General features: G+C 39.2%; 1 protein-coding gene across 6 annotated transcripts in view; it reads left to right on the top strand.

The window, feature by feature from the left end:
• AUTS2 (activator of transcription and developmental regulator AUTS2) overlaps positions 1-21,727 on the top strand; it is a 1,113,825-nt gene that overhangs the window by 538,879 nt on the left and 553,219 nt on the right. The window lies entirely within an intron of this gene.

Genomic DNA, 21,727 nt, shown 5'->3' with positions numbered 1-21,727 from the left:
CCCCTCTTTGTGCCTCTTCATGGAGTTATTGGGCTTAGGGGCAGCCCGAGAGATTTGTGAGTTAAGCCTTTGGCCTTTAGGTGGGCTAAGAACAATCCTTATCAAGCGTATCTGTTGTGGAGCTCTGGGACCGACAATTCCATAATCTGCTCTGGTGGTATAGTTGAAGATTTCTTGTGGTTTCTTGTATGTCTACAACATCTCTCTCTTCCTTCCGTGTTTTATTTTGTTCAGTCATTTGTGCACTTGGAGAAAAATTTCTCAGCTCTGCACCTCAGCCTAAAAAAAGGTCCTCCATATAATTTTGAAAAAAAAATGATTACAATTAATTAACATTTTTACTTGATGGCATTCTACAATTTTCTCAGTGCTTGCCATTCCTTAGTATTCTCTTCTCTGTTAAATCATTCCTTATTTTCAGTGTTCATCACTTGTGTCTTGCTCACCCTCTGGGATTTTTCTTTGTATTCACTGTCTTTTTCTCTTTGCTTTGTTTGTTCATTTATTTCACCCTCCTCTAGAGCCTGTAATGCCTCATGTGCTCGGAAAGGTTCTGAGCACAGGTTGCTTAAAGATATGGTCTCTGCCCTTCAGTGCTAGGTTCCTAAACTGGAATGCAGATGGGGACTTTGAATATTTACCCCTCGTTTGAGAACAAGTGCCTAATGAGTTCACAGCATTGTGATGTGAGGGAGAACACTGAAGCAAACAAGTATAATGTAAAGGTGATGTCCCCTCAGGAATATAGCAGCACAAACTGGTCACCTTTCTGGGGTGATGCCTGAACTGGTCCTTTGGGTGGGTGTGGAAGTTAGCCAGATGACTAAAGGGGTGCATGTAGTCCATGGAGTACCACGTGGAAAAGCCGAAGACAGAGCCTAAAGCTTTCAGGGACCTGCAGGTATTTGGAAATTACAAGAATGAGGCTTAGAAGGGGCCAGGCCACAAATAGTCTTGGTAAGTCTCATTAAAGAGTTTGCATTTTATACTGAGAGGCCCTGAAAGATTTTAAGTAGTAGAGGGATATATTTAGAGGAGTGTGAGAGATCACTCAAGCAATATTGTGGAAGATGGCTTTGTAAGGGTGAGTTTGGAGGCAAGAAAGATTCTGGGAAAAATGACTATGATGATAGTATAATTGGGAGGGAAGGAGAACAGTTCTAGAGACAGGATCTAGAATTGACAGGACTAAGTCAGTGGGTAAATGTGGCAGTGAGCTGCTGGTGAGCCTCAACGATGCCTGCTGAGTATGTGCTTTCTCTGGCCAAATGAATGCTGGTAAGATTCACCCAGAGAGGCAGTATAGGGCCTTGGAGCATGTACTTAAGTCTATTTGCTTACTAGGAGTTACATTTTGGACATGTTCATTTTTTTTTTTCTTTTCTTTTAAGAGACAGAGCTTGTGAGCAAGGGAGAGGGAGAGGAAGAGAGAAAATCTCCAGCAGGCCCCATGCTCAGAGCAGAGCCCAATGCAGGGCTCGATCTCACAACCGTGGGATCATGATCTGAGCCAAAATCAAGAGTTAGACACTCAACCGACCAAACCAACCCAGCAACCCTGGATATGTTGAGTTTTAAGAGACTCGTAGGAAGTCCAAGGAAAGATCCTGTAGGAGTGTGCATTAGAGCTCTGGAGAGCAGCATGTAGCATAGATAAGGTTTGGTGTTCCATACAGTCTATAAATGGAATTTCCCTTTCAGGGGAAAAAAAAAAATGTGGTAATTTAGGACATGTGTTAAGCTGGTGAGATTCTTGTTTCCATGTGATTTGCCAAGAGGACTATAGAGCTGAAAGTCAATAAATAAATAATAATGATCTCTCCATGATACATTCCCCTCATTATTATCAGTGAGGGTATATTACATATCTTTTTGGGCCAAAGCATAATTTTATTTTTTTATTTTTATTTTTATTTTTTCCAAAGCATAATTTTAGAAAACTCTAGATAAACAGCTTCCTTTTTAATTTATTTTCCTGCTTTCCTTTGATTGCTTTTGCTGTAGTAGCAACCTGCATCTTATTTTAACCGTCTCCTCTCAGAATGTTGATGGTTCCAAAGCCCTGTTTGAATACATCTTGGGAGATCCCGTTTTTGTAAGGCTGTTCCGAGGCCATATGGTGTCAGATGATGATGATATGGCATCTTTGGAGGATGCCACGATTTCTATCCTGCTGAATCCCTCACACGTGTTTGAAGCAGTTATTATCCTCTCTGCTAGCTCATGCAACTTGTTAGATCACTATTTGTGGGTGTCACAAAATGTTGGCAGGACCCCAGTGTGAAACACAGTGTGAAATACATGTGGTTAAACTTCTCTGAATTTGTGTGTCAATCAAAACAAATGGCTTAAAAGAGTAGCTGAATTTCAAAAGAAAGTTCAGGATTCTAGACTAGAAATGGAACATGGAACTTGTTAGGTCAATTTTTTTAATATGAATCTTTTATATATTATAGGAATCATACCCAAGGGAATTGTGTGGTGTGGTAGAACTCTGATTGGTTAGTTAGGGTTATAGCTGGTAACATTATAAATAGACAACAATTTTTTATTATAGCATATATGGTTCTCAGTGCAGTGCCATGCAGTACTGGGGATGTTTGGATACCAAATGTGTGCAAATTTTGAAGGAGGAACCAGGTAACTTTATACGTACTATGCTATTTACTTATCAGAAAGGCTATGAATTATCAAACATTTTGAATCATGTATCTCTGATCTATTTTGCACTTTTCATTTAGCTTCATTGACATAAGTGCCCGTCCAATGAAGACCATAGAATTTTAGTGTAATTCAGACAATAACATGAATTTGTTTATTCTTTTCATCAGGGAGAGGGGTATATAATGATGTCAGCATTGTTTCTTCTTCAGTTTTACTTCCTCTGCTATTTTGCAGTCTTTTTTTGTTTGTTTTTGGTTTTTTGTTTTTTGTTTTTTGTTTTGTTTGTTCGTTTGTTTTTTGTTTTTTGAGAGGGAGAGGGACAGCGGGAGAGGGAGAAAGAGAATCTTAAGCAGGCTTCACACTCAGTGCAGAGCCTGACATGGGGCTCGGTCCATGATTGTGAAATCATGACCTGAGCTGAAATCAAGAGTCACAAGCTTAACCGACTGAGCCACCCAGGTGCCCCTCTATTTTGCAGTCTTGAATGGGTGTATCAGACATCTTTTGTGCTTTTCTCATGCCCTTAGAGCTTCCATTTAATCAAAGGATCATTAGATTGATCTTTTCTATATTTATTAACAAAAAATATACTATTTTTAACATGTGATGTTTTTAGCAACGCCCACAGTTTGTTAAGTGATATTTGCTCAAATATTATCTGTACTCTCACCTTCATATAAGATGGTTTAGTAGTTTAGTAGAGTTTATTATATTAATGGAATGTTTGATAGCCGGATATATTTAGATGAGTTGAAAGCCCATGGTTTTGCTGCTGAAATACCTGAAAAGGACACCTGTCATATAAAGAAAGCTGGCCTGGGTTCTGATGAGCCTCCTGCTTTGGCCCAATGATGCTAGATTTTCCTCCTACAGAAAGCTCTCTGTTCACCTTCATTTTATGTCTGTGAACTCCTGACTTGAGAACTTAAATAGAGTTTACCTTCTCGAAGGCTCATTGGAAGAGTAACTCGTAACTCATTAAATAATTCCCGAATTGCCCATATTTGCCTCATATGTTATCTTTGATGGCTTGTTAGCTGGCACAGGTGACTAAGTCTGACACTCTGAAAGGATGGCCTTACAAACCATCCTTTCTTCTTTTCGCACTGTTGTAAGCATTTTAACATTTATCACCCATATACATCATGTTATAGTTGACTTTTCTACTCATGGCTGTCAGTGTTAGGAACCGTGCTTCTGTGCATTAACATGAAGACGTTTGTGAAAGGGCCTTCATCGATGTCTGACACTGGTGAATTGAGGAATAATGCACTAGCTACATAAAACTGTTTATTTCTCGTAAACCAATCATTATCTTTTGCAGTATTTCCAATGAAATTGTGATTTTTTTTTAGCAGATTCTCTTTTGATGGAGCTGTGATTTGCAATAATCTTGTCATGCCAAGCTCAAAATACTACTAAATGAAGACATTTGTGGAAAGGAATGATTGTAAATTGCATGCAAATTTCAACTCGGCTGGAATTAATCAATATGGAAACAGAACTTGTGCGGTCCTGATATAATGATGCTGAAACTGATCCCACGGAGTTCTATTTCCATGGGAATTAGGCATTTATTTTGACTTAAATCTTTTTTTCCCCCCTTAAAGACAAAGTTCTGCTTTTGACTCTTTCAATAATAAGTTTTTTGGCAATTCCGAGGCTTTCCAAAAACAAAAAACCAGGAATAAACTAAGCATCTGACTTCTCCTATTAGGGAAGGGGACATTTGGTATTTCCTATTTAATTTGCTGTGCCTGTTTAATGAAACTTTTCCCCAATTTTTCTTGCTCATTTTTTTTCCCAATGAAAATTTTAAGGCTTATCATATAGTAGGTGATACAATCTTTGCTACGTATTAAGTATGCAACACTGATATAAATGGCATGTTCTCTCATATCAATTTCCTATGATCCTGGCTCATTTTGGGTGAGTGTGTGTGTGTGTGTGTGTGTGTGTGTGTGTGTGTGTGTGTGTATTTTTGTTGTTTTTATCATTGCCATAAAATCTCACTTTTTAGGGAACAGATCACTATTTCTGCCTTTTAAATTCCCAATTGCATTCAGTCTATTTCTCGTTTTCTTTGATTGATTCATTACACTTATGGCCTTTTATTCTTATTCTTGGTCTGTTAGCCTTAGATGATTTGTCCCTCATCTTTTCTTCAAGCTTTTAGGTCAAGCATTTTCAGATAGAAGGTCTTATCATTGGCATATTGCATATCACTGATGCATTAGTGTTGTATCTATAAATTTTCAGAGCCTGACAACTTACTTTCCAGCCCCTGTAGAGTACTTTAAGAGTTCCTTTATTTATAGCCCAGTTTAAAACCCCACTGGGTAACACTCCACAAACCTGCAGTGACATCCAGTGGCCTCATGGTGTAATTTTTTACAAAATTTTCCTAAAGGAATTACAGGGGCAGTATTGCTTGTCAAAAACAACACTGCTGGAGTTACCGAAGAGAGATTCCTTGAACATATGACCTTCCAAATAGTTAATGACATGCTCTGTCACAGGATTCCTGGAAATCCTATTCATTTCTTGGTTTTTGAATGGAACAATGATAACCTCTGATGAGACCAATTATTCCAAGATTAGAAGAAAATACAAAATTTAGGACAGTTTTTAGTAAAAACAAATCTGTAGTGTCAAAGTTCATAGTCTTGATCTCTTTTAGAGAAGATACACAAATTAAAGGAGAACCTTCCGTTTGTGCCCCTGATTATGAATATAAAAGTTTGTTGTTTCTACTGCTTGGTTCCTTTGCCATCAGCTTCTTTGAGAGTTTCTTTGAGAGTTTTCTGCTGTGATAACCCTTGGATTTTCTCATACTTTCTAAGATGGCTACTATAAATCAGAGGCAAGTGACTCCCACTCTGATTACTGTCCTAAAGTTGTGTTATTAAAGGAAAGATAATTATTTTTATAAAAATGATACGCCATTATTATAAATGATTTATGTAAGTGGAAAAAGGTACAGAAAGTACAGCACATCAGCCCATATCTTACCTTTTGCAGAAACAACCTGTGTTAACATTTGGCGATTTTCTTTCCAAATAGCTATCTATGCATTCATATTGATAGATGAATCAATGGGGAACCTAGGAAATAATGCTGTAACATTGAGTTAACATATAACTACCATGTTTATTTGGCTTCTGATTACTGCAGTGATATGCTAGATAGGGAGGGAGCCAGGGTATAGGCTTGACTTTGTGTATATTATGTGACTCGGCCTTTCGTGCAACATACAGGCTGACTGGTGAAGATCAAGTTAGAGATCTGTACAGAGGAGTGGTAGGCAGTCACCTCGTGGCCTGGTCCAGGTAAGTTAAATGAAGCTGGAATGGGTCCACATCGTTTATGTGTTTAAACACCCAATGTGAGCTGTTCCAGAGCTCAGAGACTTAATAGAAGTAAATCTAGTACATAGGGGCTGAGGAAGTAGTATATTCCAAACTGGTGCCAAGCACATTCATAGTGAATATGCACGTTAGGTTCAAAGAGAGATTAGCTCTTTCTCACAGTGGATACCGAAGCAGAAATTGGACATTTAAATTTTATTCTGTCATGCCATCCTCAGACCCTTCTCCAATACAAAGTAAAAGCCATATGCCATTGTGGGAGGGGAAAGAAACCTGCCTACCCTTCTCATCCTACACAAAGATCAGCTGCCATGAGGGCATGGCTGTGACTCCCTTCCCCTCACGTGTCACGGAGCAAAAAACCATCTGCCACTGGGAGAGATCATGGTGCCCAGGATTCTGCAAATTATACAAAGCAGAGGTCAGCTGTCTGTGGTAGAGGAACAGAAAACTTCTCATGCCTAAGATATTCCACCAATATAAGAACATGGTCTCCCCTTGGGAGGTGTGTGGGGAAGAACCAAGAAACCTGACTGCGCTCTATACGTGGAACTGAATAGGAAGCGCTGGTTGCCCATCACTGACGGAAAGTCAGAAACATTGGAAAAAGTCCCACTCCTGAGGCACAGATGTCCAGGACCAGGTTAAGACTGAGGTCAGAGCAGGACTGAGAAGTTCCTGTCTCCTGTCACAAGACTTGCACCAAGAAATAAACGGTAGTAGGCTACTGCTTCAGGAGCTCCGAGAAAGTCTTGCCCATACACACACCTCGTACTGCTTGTATGTAGGGCCTGTTATCAGTTTATGATAGAGCATGAATACTGAAAAAAACTCTGGTGCTTTTTAAAAAATAAACTTCAAAACAAATAACTTTAGACTTACCAGAAATTATGCAGATAGTAGAGAGAGTACCCATATGCACACACACCTATTTTAAACATCATGCCTGAGTGTAATACATTTTTACAACTAATGTACCAATATTATTATATTAACTAAAATTTACACTATATTCAGATTTTCTTAGGTTTTACCTAACGCCCTTTTTCTGTTATGACATTCTACAGCCAAGACACTACATTGTATGTTTGGTCATTAGGTCTCCTGAAGCTCTCTAGACTGAGACAATGTCATTTTGTTAATGACGATGAAGGTTTTTTGGAAGTGCCGGTCAGGTATTTTGTAGACTGTTCCTTGACCATTGTTTTGGTTTTCTTTAGTGTTTTTCTGATATTTTTCTCATGCTTAGACTCTCAGTTGACTTCTGCTGTGGAATTTTGGGACCCCACAAAGTACTAGATCACAAAGGAGTACTAGATGCAAAGGAGGAAATCGCATCCTGGGGTGCACTGAAACTAGTTCTATCAATAACAGACCCAAGCCCAATTCAGTTACTGATTAACTTTACTCGGTCCCTCATGCTAACAGCCTGAACGAAGTTGCTCATCTCCAGGAAATAAAACATGATTTATTTCCGTTTGACACAAAAGTCTGGAACTCAATAAAAAAATTATGATACACAGACACAAGGAAAAAATTGTCAAAAGGTTTAACAGTCACCCACTCAAAGAGATGGTTTTGATGTACAAATTTCAGACAGATTTTGAAATAACTATGATTACTATATTAAAAGGTCCAGTAGATAAAGTGCACAGCAGACATAAATCAGCGGAAAAGTTTAGTAGAGACATGGGATAAAAAAAAAAGAGTCAAATGGAAACTAGAAATGGGAAACACGGTAGCTCATGAACATTATTTTCTGTGCGTTTAACAGACTAGACACAGTAGAGACAGAATCAGGGCTTTGAGGATAGACTAGTAGAAGCCTTCCAAACTGAAACAAAGCAAAACGAGTAGAAATGAAAAACAGAGCATGTTATGTGGAACATATCAGGCAGTCTAACATATGTGAGGAAAGAGAAAATAAGGCAGAAGAAATATTTGCAGATTTTAATGGCTGAGAAGTTTCCAAAGTGAATGATAACAAACCACTGATCCAGCCAGGATGAACATGAAGAAAACACCTACATACACTGTAGTCAAACTACTGCACATCAAAGATAGAAGGAGATCCTGGAGGCAGTTGGAGAAAAGAAGAAATAATGCATAATTAGGTACATGGATAAAAGTTTGGCAGACTTTCAGTCCGAAACTATGAAAGCCACGAGACAATGGAGTGACATCTTTCAAGAACTGAAATAACAAATTCCCTCAGTCTAAAGTTCTATATCCACGAAAAATATCTTTGAAAAAGAAGGGTGAAATTAAGACTATGAGATATACAAGCACTGTGGGGCACCTGGGCGGCTCAATCGGTTAAGCGTCCGACTTCGGCTCAAGTCACGATCTCATGGTCCGTGAGTTCGAGCCCTGCATCGGGCTCTGTGCTGACAGCTCAGAGCCTGGAGCCTCCTTCGGATTCTTTGTCTCCCTCTCTCTGTGCCCTTCCCCCACTCATGTTCTGTCTCTGTCTCTGAAAAATGAATAAATCTTAACAAAAAAAAATTTAGGTATATAAGCACCATGGGAATTATTTGTTAGCAGACCAGCACTATAAGAAATAGTAACAGAAGCTTTTCAGGCAAGAATATGCTGCTCGATGAAAGTTTGGTTTTACAAAACAGAAGGAAGAGCACTAAAAATATAAAAGTGTAGATAAATATAAAAGATATTTTCTTGTTTTAAACTTTTGAAAAGATATTAAAGCAAGGGTTGACAAAAAGCAGCTCAGGAGCTAAATGCTACCTTTGGCTTGCTTTGTGCAGCCTAAGAGGTAAGGGTGTTCTTATTTTTTTTTAAGCAATTGTAAAAAACTTAAAAACAAAATAATCAAAGAATATGCAACAGAGACTATGGTTTGCAAAGCTTAAATTATTTACAATCTAATCCTGGTCTAAAGCAAAACTAATACCTATGCATTGTGGGGGTTCTAAAACATGTCAAAGTAAACTTTTGGCAATGATAGCACAAAGGACCAGAGGGAGGAAATGGAAAAACACTGTTGTGAAGTTCCTACAGTATATGTGAAGTAATACACTAAAATTTCAAAGTGCACTTGATAAGGATGTATGTTATGAATTCTAGAGCAGCCACTGGAGAAAGAGAGAAAGCAAAGAACTGTAATTAACAAGCCAGTAAAAGAGATACAATGGAATCCTAAACCATGCTCAACTAAACCAAAAGAAAAAAGAAAAAAAAGAGAGAGAGAACCAGAAATCAGGGCAATTTTTAAAGTAGTATAGTGATAGATGTATTACCCGTCCATAGCAATAATTACCTTAAATATAAATGGTTAATTATAAAACTGTATAGAGAGCAAAACCCAATTTTATATTGTCCAGAAGAAACCCATTTTAAATGTGAAGACAGAGATATGTTAAAAAACGTTAGGTAGAAAACAGTGTATCGTGTAAAGCTCAAACAAAAGAAGGCTGGAGTGGCTATATGAATATTAGACAAAGTAGACTTCAGAACAAATGGAGTGAAGCATGGCATCACACACTATATAATGTTATTAATTCCTCATGAAAACAGGAACTCATCAAGAAAGCTAAAGGTATATGTACCTCAAAATAGAGCCTCAGAATATATAAAGCAGAAACTAATAGAACTGCAAGGAGAATTCTACAAATATACCAATATAGTTGGAGATTTCAGTACTGTTTCCTCAGTAATTGGTAGAATAAGTTAACACAATTTAGGAGATACACAAAATACTTGAACAATACTGTCAGTCACCTTGACTCCATTGGCATTTATAGAATGCTCCCCTCAATATGATAGTTATTTTTAAGTGTGTTTGTTTATTAGTATAGATAATATCTTGAGGTATAAAATAAGTTTCAAGAATCCGAAAGCATTGAAATGACCAAAGCGGATTTAAACTAGAATTCAATAACAGAATGATACCTAGAATATCTCTAAATATTTAGAAATTAAAATGACATACTACTGAATATCAACTCATGGATCAAAGAAGAAATAAAAATTCTAGTTTGATTTCACTTTTTAAATTGTCCTGATTTCTGGATATTTAAAAATATATGGAGGTGCAGTGTGTATGTACTACACACAGATATGGAATTAATGACAATGACGTTCACTCACCCCATGTAAGACATAATACATTTTAAGTACATTTGGCTTAAGGATATAGTCACATGACTTGTTTGGGAAATGTAATTTCTTTGGATAAAATTAAATACCTAAAACTTGACAAGTGATTAGGGTTAAAAAAATACACATGGAGCCTTCAGAAATACTAGTAAGGGTGTCACAGATTTGAATGAGTCTTCTTTTAGCTTTATACCACAATGATACTGTTAGATATTTTGTAATTGAAGTTGTCGATTTTGAAGTGTGAATTGGTGCTTTGACGTATGACCCGTCAAAGTGTCAGTAGGCGTTTATCACGTGCTCTCTGAGCAAGGAGCCTTCTTTATGGTGTATGTAAGTACTTCCTAGAGTTTTAACTCCCTAGATAGGAAGTTGATGTCATCAAGAGGCACAGCCTCCTGTTACCCAGTGAAAACAAAAGGTGGAAACTTCTGTTCTTTTATAGAAGCATAATTACATTTTAGAAGAACCGTGTATAGTAGAATAGCATAAGATAATGAATTCTCAATATGTCTCTAAATCAGGGTCTGGAAAAGTCTTAGGAGTATTTGGAAATTTATATTAGGTTTAATGTGACAGATATGACTCTTTAATAATGAAGAATAAAAAGACCTTTGTGGACTGGTGACTGAGTGAACTTTTAAATTCTGTCCCTTGAATTCATATTTAGTACTAGCAATGTTGAGGTCATAATGTTTTTGCCCTAAATGTTAGCCCAACATTGCTCTCTTACCAGTTACCTAAAATGAAAGATGTCCTCTAATAGAAAAGAACATAATTCTTATTTGCATGTTCACAATTGACATTATAATAGTTCTACCTCTCAGGAGAAATATGAACAACTCTTTCAATTAAAGGGTAAGTAAGAATAATTGAATTTGTGATTTACAGCCCTACTAACCTGATAGAGATTTCAGTGGTGGTATGCCTATACTCCCAGTAAAAGATTGCCATTTTACAAATGTGTTTAGATGTCCTTGGCAGATTTAGATTAGTAACATGAGATGGATTTAAAACTAGGGCCCCAGGCTTATGGGGTTTTTTTTTTCATGATTTATTACATGCAGCAAACATGGCCAGCCTATGTGTAAATACTCTTCAGTAATAGTTGTTTTATTTAAGGAAAAAAGATCATTTCTGGATCGAGTGCTTCAAATGAGTTATTTTTGGAGAACTGCTACAGACCTTATGACACATGGTTGTTAGTCCTTCTTGAAAATAATTATGCTACCACTTACACTACCGCCCAAAGTCCTATTCTACCCTCAGCCTTGGGAAGCCTTCCCAGTCATGAATTTAATGCTTTGATTTTAATTTTTAAAAATTATGAGTGCCATATGGTTGTAGAATGCAGAGGTTTGCATAGAATATGATCAGTGAAAGAAGTAATTTACCATGCCCGGGATTCATTTAAATTATCTACGATTTCAATATATGAAATAATCTTCACAATAAATATTAAGGGGTATAATTTTACATTTGATTGTAATACTTGCTAATTATTTTCTCTTAGCATTACTGGTTAAATGGGGGTTGGCAGGCCACAGGTAGTGACGCCACATAGTATGGGCTAGTTACAAAACTTTATTTCTAACATCGCATCATTCCCCAAATAGCCTCAAGATCCAAATACAGTTGCAGTAATATTTGCTGAAAATTGGAAACTATAAAACCCTTCATTTTGCTGGGAATCAGAAGAGAAAAGAGAATTTCAAATAATAAAGCTTTCTATTTAAAATCTTTAAAGTTTCATCCACCATCTCTCAAAAGGCAATTTTATAACTAAATATTAATTTTGATGTTTTATGTTATTTCCATTTCTTTTTTTTTTTTTTTTTTTTTTTTTTTTTTGGTAGTAATAGTAAGTGCACAGGCACCATAGATCACAGACACTTAATGTTAAAAGGTCTCTTTATGTGAAGATCAGATTTCTTAGGGGCAAGTTGTCTTTATAACTATTTTTTATTTAATTCCCTTGCTTGCACATTGAATAGATTGAAATGGCTAGGGAAAAATTAAAATAATGGTCCTTAATCCCATTTGGTTGTGTTCAGTTTGCCAAATGATGGATGGAAATCTCCACCTTGTAGGGTCCACCGCCACTCATAGAGATATATTCATTAATTACACTGTATGGCTAAACCATTTGAAACAGATAACTGGTCCTGTCTCAAAATTGAGGTTTTCTTTAAAGTGGAATGTCAGTACACTATTGTTCCCAACGTCAGATTGCCTGCTCTTACCCCAAGCTCATAGAAGGTGATAAGTCAGAGATTTCAGGCAAGTAGGGACAAGGGATCACAGTGGTAGTGAATCCTTTCCCCCTTTCCCCAACTGTGTTTTGACCACCTGTCTTTTACCCTTTGCAGTTCTGTTCTGAAAGGAATATGAGGAACAGCACTGAACATGGGGCCACTGCTGCTAGATTGTTGCCATTAACCAGCTTTCATGGCTTTTGTGGGAGCCTCCTTTTCATTAGTATTTGCAACATGTTCACCAGCAAAATGATTATGTTAGGCAGAGACATCACATCACTTACATTTCATAGCTCAGTGCAATTTTCATAAACTGCGAGGCAACATCCAAAAAAACATGACTCAGAATTAGAGTTTCAGAAGATTATTATATAGACATTATTTCCCTCAGGTCACGGGCTTTAGTCAAATTTGGAGGAGAATGAAATTGCCAACAGTGAAAAGCAGACAGAAAGGTATGAGTTCATGAGCAGAGAAATAACATTTTCATTTGTTCCTTCCCCATGGGAAAGATTCAGCATTCCGGTAAATGGAGACGGTTATAAGAAATGAATTTTTGTCAGCAGGGATGTGATTTTAAGGCTCACTTATCCATTGGCAATCTAGATTTCTAACCCCAGGAATCTAGGAAATTGCTACAGAATGTAGTCTTTATTATAAACAAGTTTTTTTTTTTTTTTTGGTAGTTTTTTCCCCCCTTCCTTCCTGCTCAGAGATTTTAAGAACGACTACATTTCTTTCTGCCTTTCAGAGGTCAGGTGACTGCAGAATTTCCCCCATTTGCCCTGAGTTTCTCTTCATTGCTGATGCTTTGTGATGGAAACCTTTTTTCCCACCAAGCTTCCCTCACTCTCCCCTTGCCTATCCCAGCCCCCCTCTGTGCAGCACGCCGACCGCTGACCACATTGGAAGCCACAGTGCTCACTAGTGCTGAATCCATGGCCTGTCTCTGTCCCCTGCATAGGCGAGATGTCTTGTGGTACCTGCTGCTTCTCTCTTCTCAGTCCCTTTGTGTCTCTGGACCTGAAAGAGCAAGGCAGGAAACACGGCCTTCCAGGTAGCTCTCATTTTACCAGCCATAAAGAGCAAGGATTTGCAAGGTGTCTGCGGGGTAATCCCAGACAACCTTCTTCATAATTAAAGAATGTTCTTTCATGGGAAATTTTATTTTCCTTCTTCAATTTCATCTGATGCTTCTCAGCCCATCACTCATTCAAATTCTGTACAGAGGTTCTCCTGCCGGCTATAGTACATCCTTGAGAGCAGAAGATATTTCATCTAACCTAAACCTTTCATTTCTAGAGATGCAGATAAGTTCTGTAACATTAATCTCACCTTTATATTTCTTCAGTTTTTAATAACTTGGAAATATGTATATCTAATGCCTTCCTCCCCTGTGCATTTTTGCCCATTTTAATATCTCGCTCAACACCATAAACTATTTTCCTGGCTGTATTATTATAAGAACGTGTTATTACCTGCTAAAGTTTACTGAAAGCAAATTGCATTGCCTTCATTAGTATTACGTCTACATCATAATGATTATGTAACATTGTGAGTGTAGTTGATTAATAAATAAGAATTGATTACTCTAATTTAGTTCATTGGATTTGGCCCATGAAACTTGATCATGATCCATAAACTTTTCCTCCATTCTTCCAAAGCTTCTAGGAGGAAGAGAGAAGGGAAGAGAGGAGGAACATCTCCTTTGCTTCAGAGTATATCCAATCACATAGTTTGATTCCTTGTGTGTAGTGTGGTAAAGGATTCATTGAACCAGCTGGACTGTTGGTATATTCTGATATTCTGGGGAGTTTCAATTTCTTCCTATTGTTCTTGCAATGTAGAGTCCGCTTATCTTTGGGAATTGGGGGGGGGGGCTCTGTTTATGAAAGTGGGGGAAGGTGTTACATTCTATTCTCTGTGATAGGCCATTCTTGGTGTTGGTGGAATCATTCTTGGAATTATTTTGGAGTACAGAAACCAGCACCTGGAATATTTCCATGACAAAAACATGTACTTATCTCTTATATGTCATTCATTCGTACTTCCCAACAACCTCTTCTTGAAAAGTCATATATATGATTGACTATCTTATTGTCAATGGACAATATTATTGACTCATGGAGAAGGTATTAACCAAGAAGGCGCTCAAATTCAAATATAGTCTGTATACCACATCTGCCTGAGTAAAGAATCCCCATGGAGTGATGGCTTTTTGCAGAAGGTTTTATCACCACAAGGTTTCATTAGAGTTACTGGCTAGAAGAGGATTGTTTTTGATTAGTTCTCAGTGAAGGATAGAATATTATAAGTGTAGTAATTCAAAGCACAAATAAGAAAGTTATAGGCATGGTTAGTATAATAATTGCATAATGACAGTAGTACCATAAGAAAACATCCAAGCAGTCACCTGAAAATCACTCATTGGCCACAGCTTTAGAATCTCACGGTCTGCCATCTGGAGCCAAGGACAGGATGTCTCAGATCTACATTCTTGACACTTGCTCAAAAGCAACTAACTAGAGAAATTGTTCAACTTTCTGGTATTCGGTTTCAATTTCTTCTTTTGCGAAATGGCAATGTTTTTTGTCTGTCCAGAACACTACTGCTATTTTTTCTCAGCAATGCTTATGTGATTGAAATGCTATTACAGGATTTGAGCTCCCAGAAATAGTTAACCCACCTTGCTTTCACATACCATTTCAAAATACTTGGCCTTGTTGATCAAGAACACAGCAAAACCTCTTTTAACTGGACTGCAATGTTGTTGTTTTAAACTTAGATCGTTCTTTTTTCCTTTTTTCTTTTTCTTTTCTTTTCTTTTCTTTTCTTTTCTTTTCTTTTCTTTTCTTTTCTTTTCTTTTCTTTTCTTTTCTTTTCTTTTCTTTTCTTTTTCTGAGAGAGAGAGAGAGAGAGCACCAGAAGAGAGGAAGAGAGAGAATCTTAAGCAGGCTCCATGCCCAGTACAGAGCCCGACACAGGACTTGATCCCACAACCATGACATCATGACCTGAGCCGAAGTCGGACGCTTAACCGACTGAGGTACCCAGGTGCCCCAAATTTATATCATTCTTAAAAGACATTCATTTCAACATACCTATTCTTGAAAATCTTTCTGTAATGTATTCTGTGTATTTTTGCCTTAGAGAGCATGCTCTACCAAATATAATTGAATTCCTCTCTGATGATGGATTATCTTGCACAGCCTTGGGACCATGATGTTGGAGTCCATTCTTTTTGCACCAAGAAATGGATATAAAATGAGACCCTTATAGGAAGTTGGGCTGGATTTGCTCTAATTTCTGGCGTACCTTCGAAGTTGCTTCTTAATACATAAATTGCTTATATGCATTGCTTTCTCAATGTTTTACCTCTTTCCTCCTTGAAGGAAAACACAAAGTATGTTAGCCACACTTATAAAAGGGAAGAGTACAGTACTTCTGCAAAATATCATTATTCCATCAATGTCTTCACCGGAGACATGGCATGCTTAGAAGGTCTGACTTGATTAAATGCTTTGCCTCTGGTTTTTCAAAATTTCAAATGAGGTATTCCCTCTGTCAAAAGTTTCAGTTTTCAGGTTTTTTTTTATGTGATAATAATCATGGTCCTGGCTAGCGTTTACTGATCTTGACTGTTTGCCAGACACTCTTCTAAGCATGTTTCAGGTATGACTCCATTATTCTTCACAACCACTGCATCACAGAGGCACTGTTATTACTTCCATCTTTCCAATAAGGATACTGCAGCTTAGAAAGATTTAGAAGTCCACTGAAGGTCGTATCGCTAGTAGCTGGCGGAGCCAGGATTTGGACAGCCTGATAGAGGAACCTGTGCTCATAACCACTACACTATGATACCTCAAAGGCGCGTGTCTGTGGTGATTGTGGAAGAGGAGATCCAGACTCACTGACTTCTGCTATGGGCCTTGCATGGTATTTGGTTCAGTACTTCGGTTTATATTATCTCATTTAGTTGCAGAACAGTTCTACCAGGTAGATTTTATTATCTATATTTTACAAATGAAGAAATCAAGCCCGAGAAAAGGTGGTACTTTTTTTTTTTAATATGAAATTTATTGTCAAATTGGTTTCCATGCAATACCCAGTGCTCATCCCAACAGGTGCCCTCCTCAATGTCCATCACCCACTCTCCCCACCCTCCCACCCCCCATCAACCCTCAGTTTATTCTCAGTTTTTAAGAGTCTCCCTCTCTAACTTTTTTTTCCCCTTCCCCTCCCACATCGTCTTCTGTTAAGTTTCTCAGGAAACACATAAAAGTGAAAACATATGGTTATCTGTCTTTCTCTGTATGACTTATTTCACTTAGCATAACACTCTCCAGTTCCATGCACGTTGCTACAAAAGGCATACTTCATTCTTTCTCATTGCCACGTAGTATTCCATTGTGTATATAAAACCACAACTTCTTTATCCATTCATCAGTTGATGGACATTTAGGCTCTCTCCATAATTTGGCTATTGTTGAAAGTGCTGCTATAAACATTGGGGTACAAGTGCCCCTATGCATCAGCACTCCAGTATCCCTTGGGTAAATTCCTAGCAGTGCTATTCCTGGGCCATAGGGTAGATCTATTTTTACTTTTTTGAGGAACCTTCACACTGTTTTCCAGAGCGGCTGCACCAGTTTGCATTCCCAATAGTGCAAGAGGGTTCCGGTTTCTCCACATCCTCCCCAGCATCTATAGTCTCCTGATTTGTTCATTTTAGCCACTCTGACTGGCATGAGGTGGTATCTCAGTGTGGTTTTGATTTGTATTTCCCTGATGAGGAGTGACGTTGAACGTCTTTTCATGTGCCTGTTGGCCATTAACCAAGATAATGGAGCTAGTGATAGCTGAAGGGGGAGAGGGGTGAACCTGACAACCCAGATTCGAGTGTGGCCAAGGACATCATTAAGAAAAGGAACTCTCTCTCCAAGAAAGGTCATTTTTGTACTGTAGAAGAGATGTGAGTTTCCTGGATCCCCTCCCCCCACCCCTAGTGAGGATTTGTGTTTTCTTTTTGAGTTAAATCTATTTGTTCTGCATTAGAATTATCTCATCTCTTTCTTTCTGGAGTTTCTTCCAAGTCATTGCTGATGCACATGGGTTCTTCCTGTTAGTGGTTTGTGGTTGGTGGGTTGATCTTCTGCAGTTGACACCCTTCTTTTCATTTATTGTTCTTGAGAGATTAATTTCCCTTTGAGTTTTAGACCCCCTAATATTATGTCCTTTAGACCCCTGAATGGTGAGCGTTTCTGTCATGCCATTAGCCACTTGTACAATATCCTGAGAACGTGTTATGAGGAATGTGAATGGCAGCACCACTCGGATAATAGCTGAAAATCTCTTTGTGAGTGAATGTCGTTTTTACTCCTGCTAGGACACAGAGGGTTGGTTGTTCTCATTTTCCTTCGCCATTACTTACATCATTTAGAACTTCCTGGTATGATAAAAAAGGATGTTAATGGAAAGTTATTTTTTTTTCCTGTTGCAGTGGAAGAGTAGCTAGTTTTCAAGTGGCTGTTTATCACTAAAAATATAGAATGGACTTTTACCAGGACCTACAAAATCCTGATGAATCTCCACTGTGGCATGACAAAGTCTGGTGGATGTCTTTTGGAATGCCCTGGCTTCAGGTGGGCCGCATTTAATGGTCCTCTGTGACTCATGGGGAGATCTGTGTCTCAGTGTTGTTTATGACTGTGTTTTAATGGGCTCAGCCTTCCCACCATTGCATTTTCCTGGCTTGTCTTCTTTTCTGTTTACCTTGGCTCCACCTTTGGCTCAGCTGGATGCCACTGGCTTCACCGGAGTCATTTCGAATGGAAGCCAATCACATGAGGTCTCCCATCTCCCCGTGGCACTTTAGGGCTTAGAGAGAATTGGAACTAAACTCTGGGTGGCTAATGGTTGGTTGTCCCCAGCCAAATCTGTAAAAGTGGAGAAAATGCATGGGTTTGTAGGTCTGTGTGTGTTTCATTTTATCACAGACACATCTTTGAGTCCACATAAATATGTTTCTCTTCCTCCTTGATTTTAGTAGTCCATCACGTAGGCTCTGAAGAATGAGTTTTGGTTTCTGTGGACCAAGAAGGGGGTTTGTCAGGAACAGCTGTGGTTATCCAGAGATGTGACATTGGGCCTCTCTGCCCATGCATTTTTAATACCTGCGCATCATAGCTTTCCTGGGCACCTCCAGCAGTATCACCTGCTAGCTCGGCAAACTAGAGAGACTCTCAAACCCATTTCTTATTTCCTGGGTTCTTGTGGGCTATTTTGATCACATGATAACATGACAGACATTGTCTAAACATCCCTAGCTCACTTTTTTCACGTCTCTGGCAAAGAATGATGAACTGGATCCATATACCCAAGTTACAAAGCGGGATTTCCTCAGGAAGAGGAACAGAAGGAAGAAACTTAGCAGGACAAGGGCTCCTGCTTCTGAAAGTTGATCTCTAAGCTGAGTACAAATGTGCTGATCCAGAGGGAATTAAAGGACCCTGAGAGCAAACCTTCCCAGCTTGCCGCCAGCCTTGGTTTAACCTTCACTGTAACTGCTGGGATCAGTGCTTTGGTTGTGCAAGAAGGAGACTATTTCAGGGTGGTATTTTATCTCCTACTCTCAGACTCTTTCAGGTCTAGCTGGAATGCTCAACGTGATGCTTCTGTGCAGCTCCCACAGGCTGCAGTTCTGTAGCGTGGGTAGTGGTCAGAGTAGCTGCAATGCCAGAACAAATGACGTTGCTAACCGAAAAGAGCAGGAGTTGTCTCTCCGCAAAGTGCCTCACAAAGGAGACTTTCTTTGCTCCTCCTGGTACATGTGGGAAGCACAGAAATTGTTTATTGTGAAAGTCTTTCAGCCACAGTACCTTCTGAGGCATAATTGTACCCTCTGGGGAAACCAAAATAAATACCAGTCTAATAAACTTAAGATTTTTAAAAATAAGTTATCCTGTGGCATCTCTGCAAGAAGAAAAATAGGAGAGATTGATGTGTGTTCTTGTTCTGCTTTGATTTACCTGCCTGCCGTCCTGTCCCAGTTCAGCCTTAAAGTGGAAGAAAATACTTTACCATTTGGAGAAGAATGATAGCACACAATCCAGTCTTTCAAAAGGAGAGGTGGGAGAGTAAGGTTTGATGCCAGCTTTGGAATTTTCTTCAAACAAAACACGTACACATGAACTTATTTTTGTTTTGTTGTTTTTCGTTTTCTCTTTCCTGGAGGCTGATGATAAATATATTCTCTGTATTCATTCCAAAGGCAGTTCCATCCAGGCTTCCATTTGTTTTTCATATGGTCACGGTCACCTGGTCCTCTTGCTGGCTCTTCCTGCCCTGTTGTCTGCCCTTATGCCAGTCCCTTGGTCCCTCCTCTCCATTTCTCTCACCAGCCCTTGGCCTCTCCTGCCCTCCTGCCCAGTGTGGACCAAGTGCATGAGCTGCAGCATGCGTCCTGCCTTTGCAACCCTTCAGCCGCACGTGCCTGTCACTTTCCGGGTGTGGGGCACGTCAGCGGGCCGACCGCTTGCCTTCCTCACTGTCTTTTCTCCATCTACTCCACGGATCGTCTTGTCATCCATGCCCTTAAGTGTGGCCAGCTCCGCGAGACTCCTGTGACTATTTGTGGTCAGTTTTTTTTGCTTTATTTTCTTAAATAAAGGGATGAAAAATAACGTAACGAACACTCACGTACCCACCACTCAGTTCGAAAAGTAAAACATTTCCAGTACAACTGAAGCCCTCATTCACTGTGATTCGGATCATATTCTCTCAGAGCCCAGGGATAATAATCCTGTATTTGTAGTTCATGTTATGAGTTTCTTTATACATGTTCCATGTTTGTAAATCAGTAAATATTATGCAGTGTGTAGATATTTTGAAAAATTGCAGGTGACTATATATGCACATCTGTAACTTCAAAAAACTGAACATTATGTTTGTGAAATTAATTCATTTGTTCCAATTTTCTCTTCTACTGTGTGATATTCTGGACCGTGCCCCCACCTATCTATCTATTTGTGAACATTTAGGTTGTTTCACTTGTTTTTGCTGTTACCGACAGTGCTACTGTGAGCATTCTCATGCATTCTTCCACAGATCTCCTTGTACACGTGCCCATTTGTTATTTCAGCAAATTGTATCGAGCCCCTGTAAGTGCTTGACCTGGTTGACAAGAGACCACTGAAGCAAGGGCCTTGTCGCCCAGCCTGTGCACTGGGGAGGACTCATGGGCTGTTGAAGGAGCCTTCCTACCAGTCTCCTTAGTGCTCCCCTCACCTCTCCTGGTCATCTTTCACACTTTTGTTAGCGTTAACTTCTTTGCTCTATGCTGACAGCACAGAGCCTGATGTGTGGGGCTTGAACTCGTGAACCATGAGGTCATGACCTGAGCCAGAGTCAGACGCTTAACCGGCTGAGCCACTCAGGTACCCCTGTTAGGGTTAACTTCTTAAACACAGTTTAACCTTTACTGTTATGCCTCAGATACTCATTGGCTGTCTGTTGCTTAGTCATGAAGCTAATACTCCTCAGCTTGCTGTTCAAGAACCATCCTCACCTAAACTTTTTTAGTCCTCGTACTGTTTACACCTCGCCGTACACCCTTCCCTTCCTGCGTCATTTCCCTTCCATGCCTCCCAGCAACATCTCTGTACCTTTAGTGCTCTTTCCTGTTTTGAGCTTAATACAGGATGTTGACATTCTACTCAGTTTTCAAGATCCTAGTGAAAAGACCTTCGTATCCATGTACACCCAACACCCCCTGTCTGCTTCTAACTTTATATTACAGCGAGTTCGGGATACATTTGTTTAGCGATGAGCAGGGACCATATGGTGATTGCTTTGCACGTAGTAGGACCTCATTAATTAAAGTAATAATAATAATAACCAAATGAATTGAATGGATCCTTTGGTTCTCAGCCTTGCTGTTAAATCCTTTAACACTGCCAATGGGAGGAGGGAGTAGCAAATGTTTTAATTCTTCATTGCAGTTTTCAAATAATTCTGGCTCCCCAAAAATGCTTGTAGCTTACTAACCTGGCGGCCATCCTTAGCAGGGCCATTTTCACTTCCAAGTGGGGAGAAAAGACCATCTTCTGAGGGTCACCTCAGGGGGATCTGACTAAAGCATCCTTCCAGCAGCCCTGTGCCGACGCTTTCTGCCTTTTGGGTGGTGGTGCAGGTTGGTGACCTGTCACTAGTGGTGCCCTTCAACTTCTCTCCTGCTTCCAGGGTAGAAGGCAGGTCGTGGCCGTTGTGAATAAGGGAAGCTTGAGTCCACTGTGTCCGCGACTCCATATTGAAGGAAATGGG

The sequence above is a fragment of the Panthera pardus genome, unplaced genomic scaffold (genome assembly GCF_024362965.1).
Source record: "Panthera pardus isolate Hobbes unplaced genomic scaffold, ASM2436296v1 HiC_scaffold_4, whole genome shotgun sequence".
NCBI lineage: Eukaryota > Metazoa > Chordata > Mammalia > Carnivora > Felidae > Panthera > Panthera pardus.
Note: the sequence above shows the minus strand (reverse complement) of the source record. Positions and strands in the feature narration are given on the sequence as shown.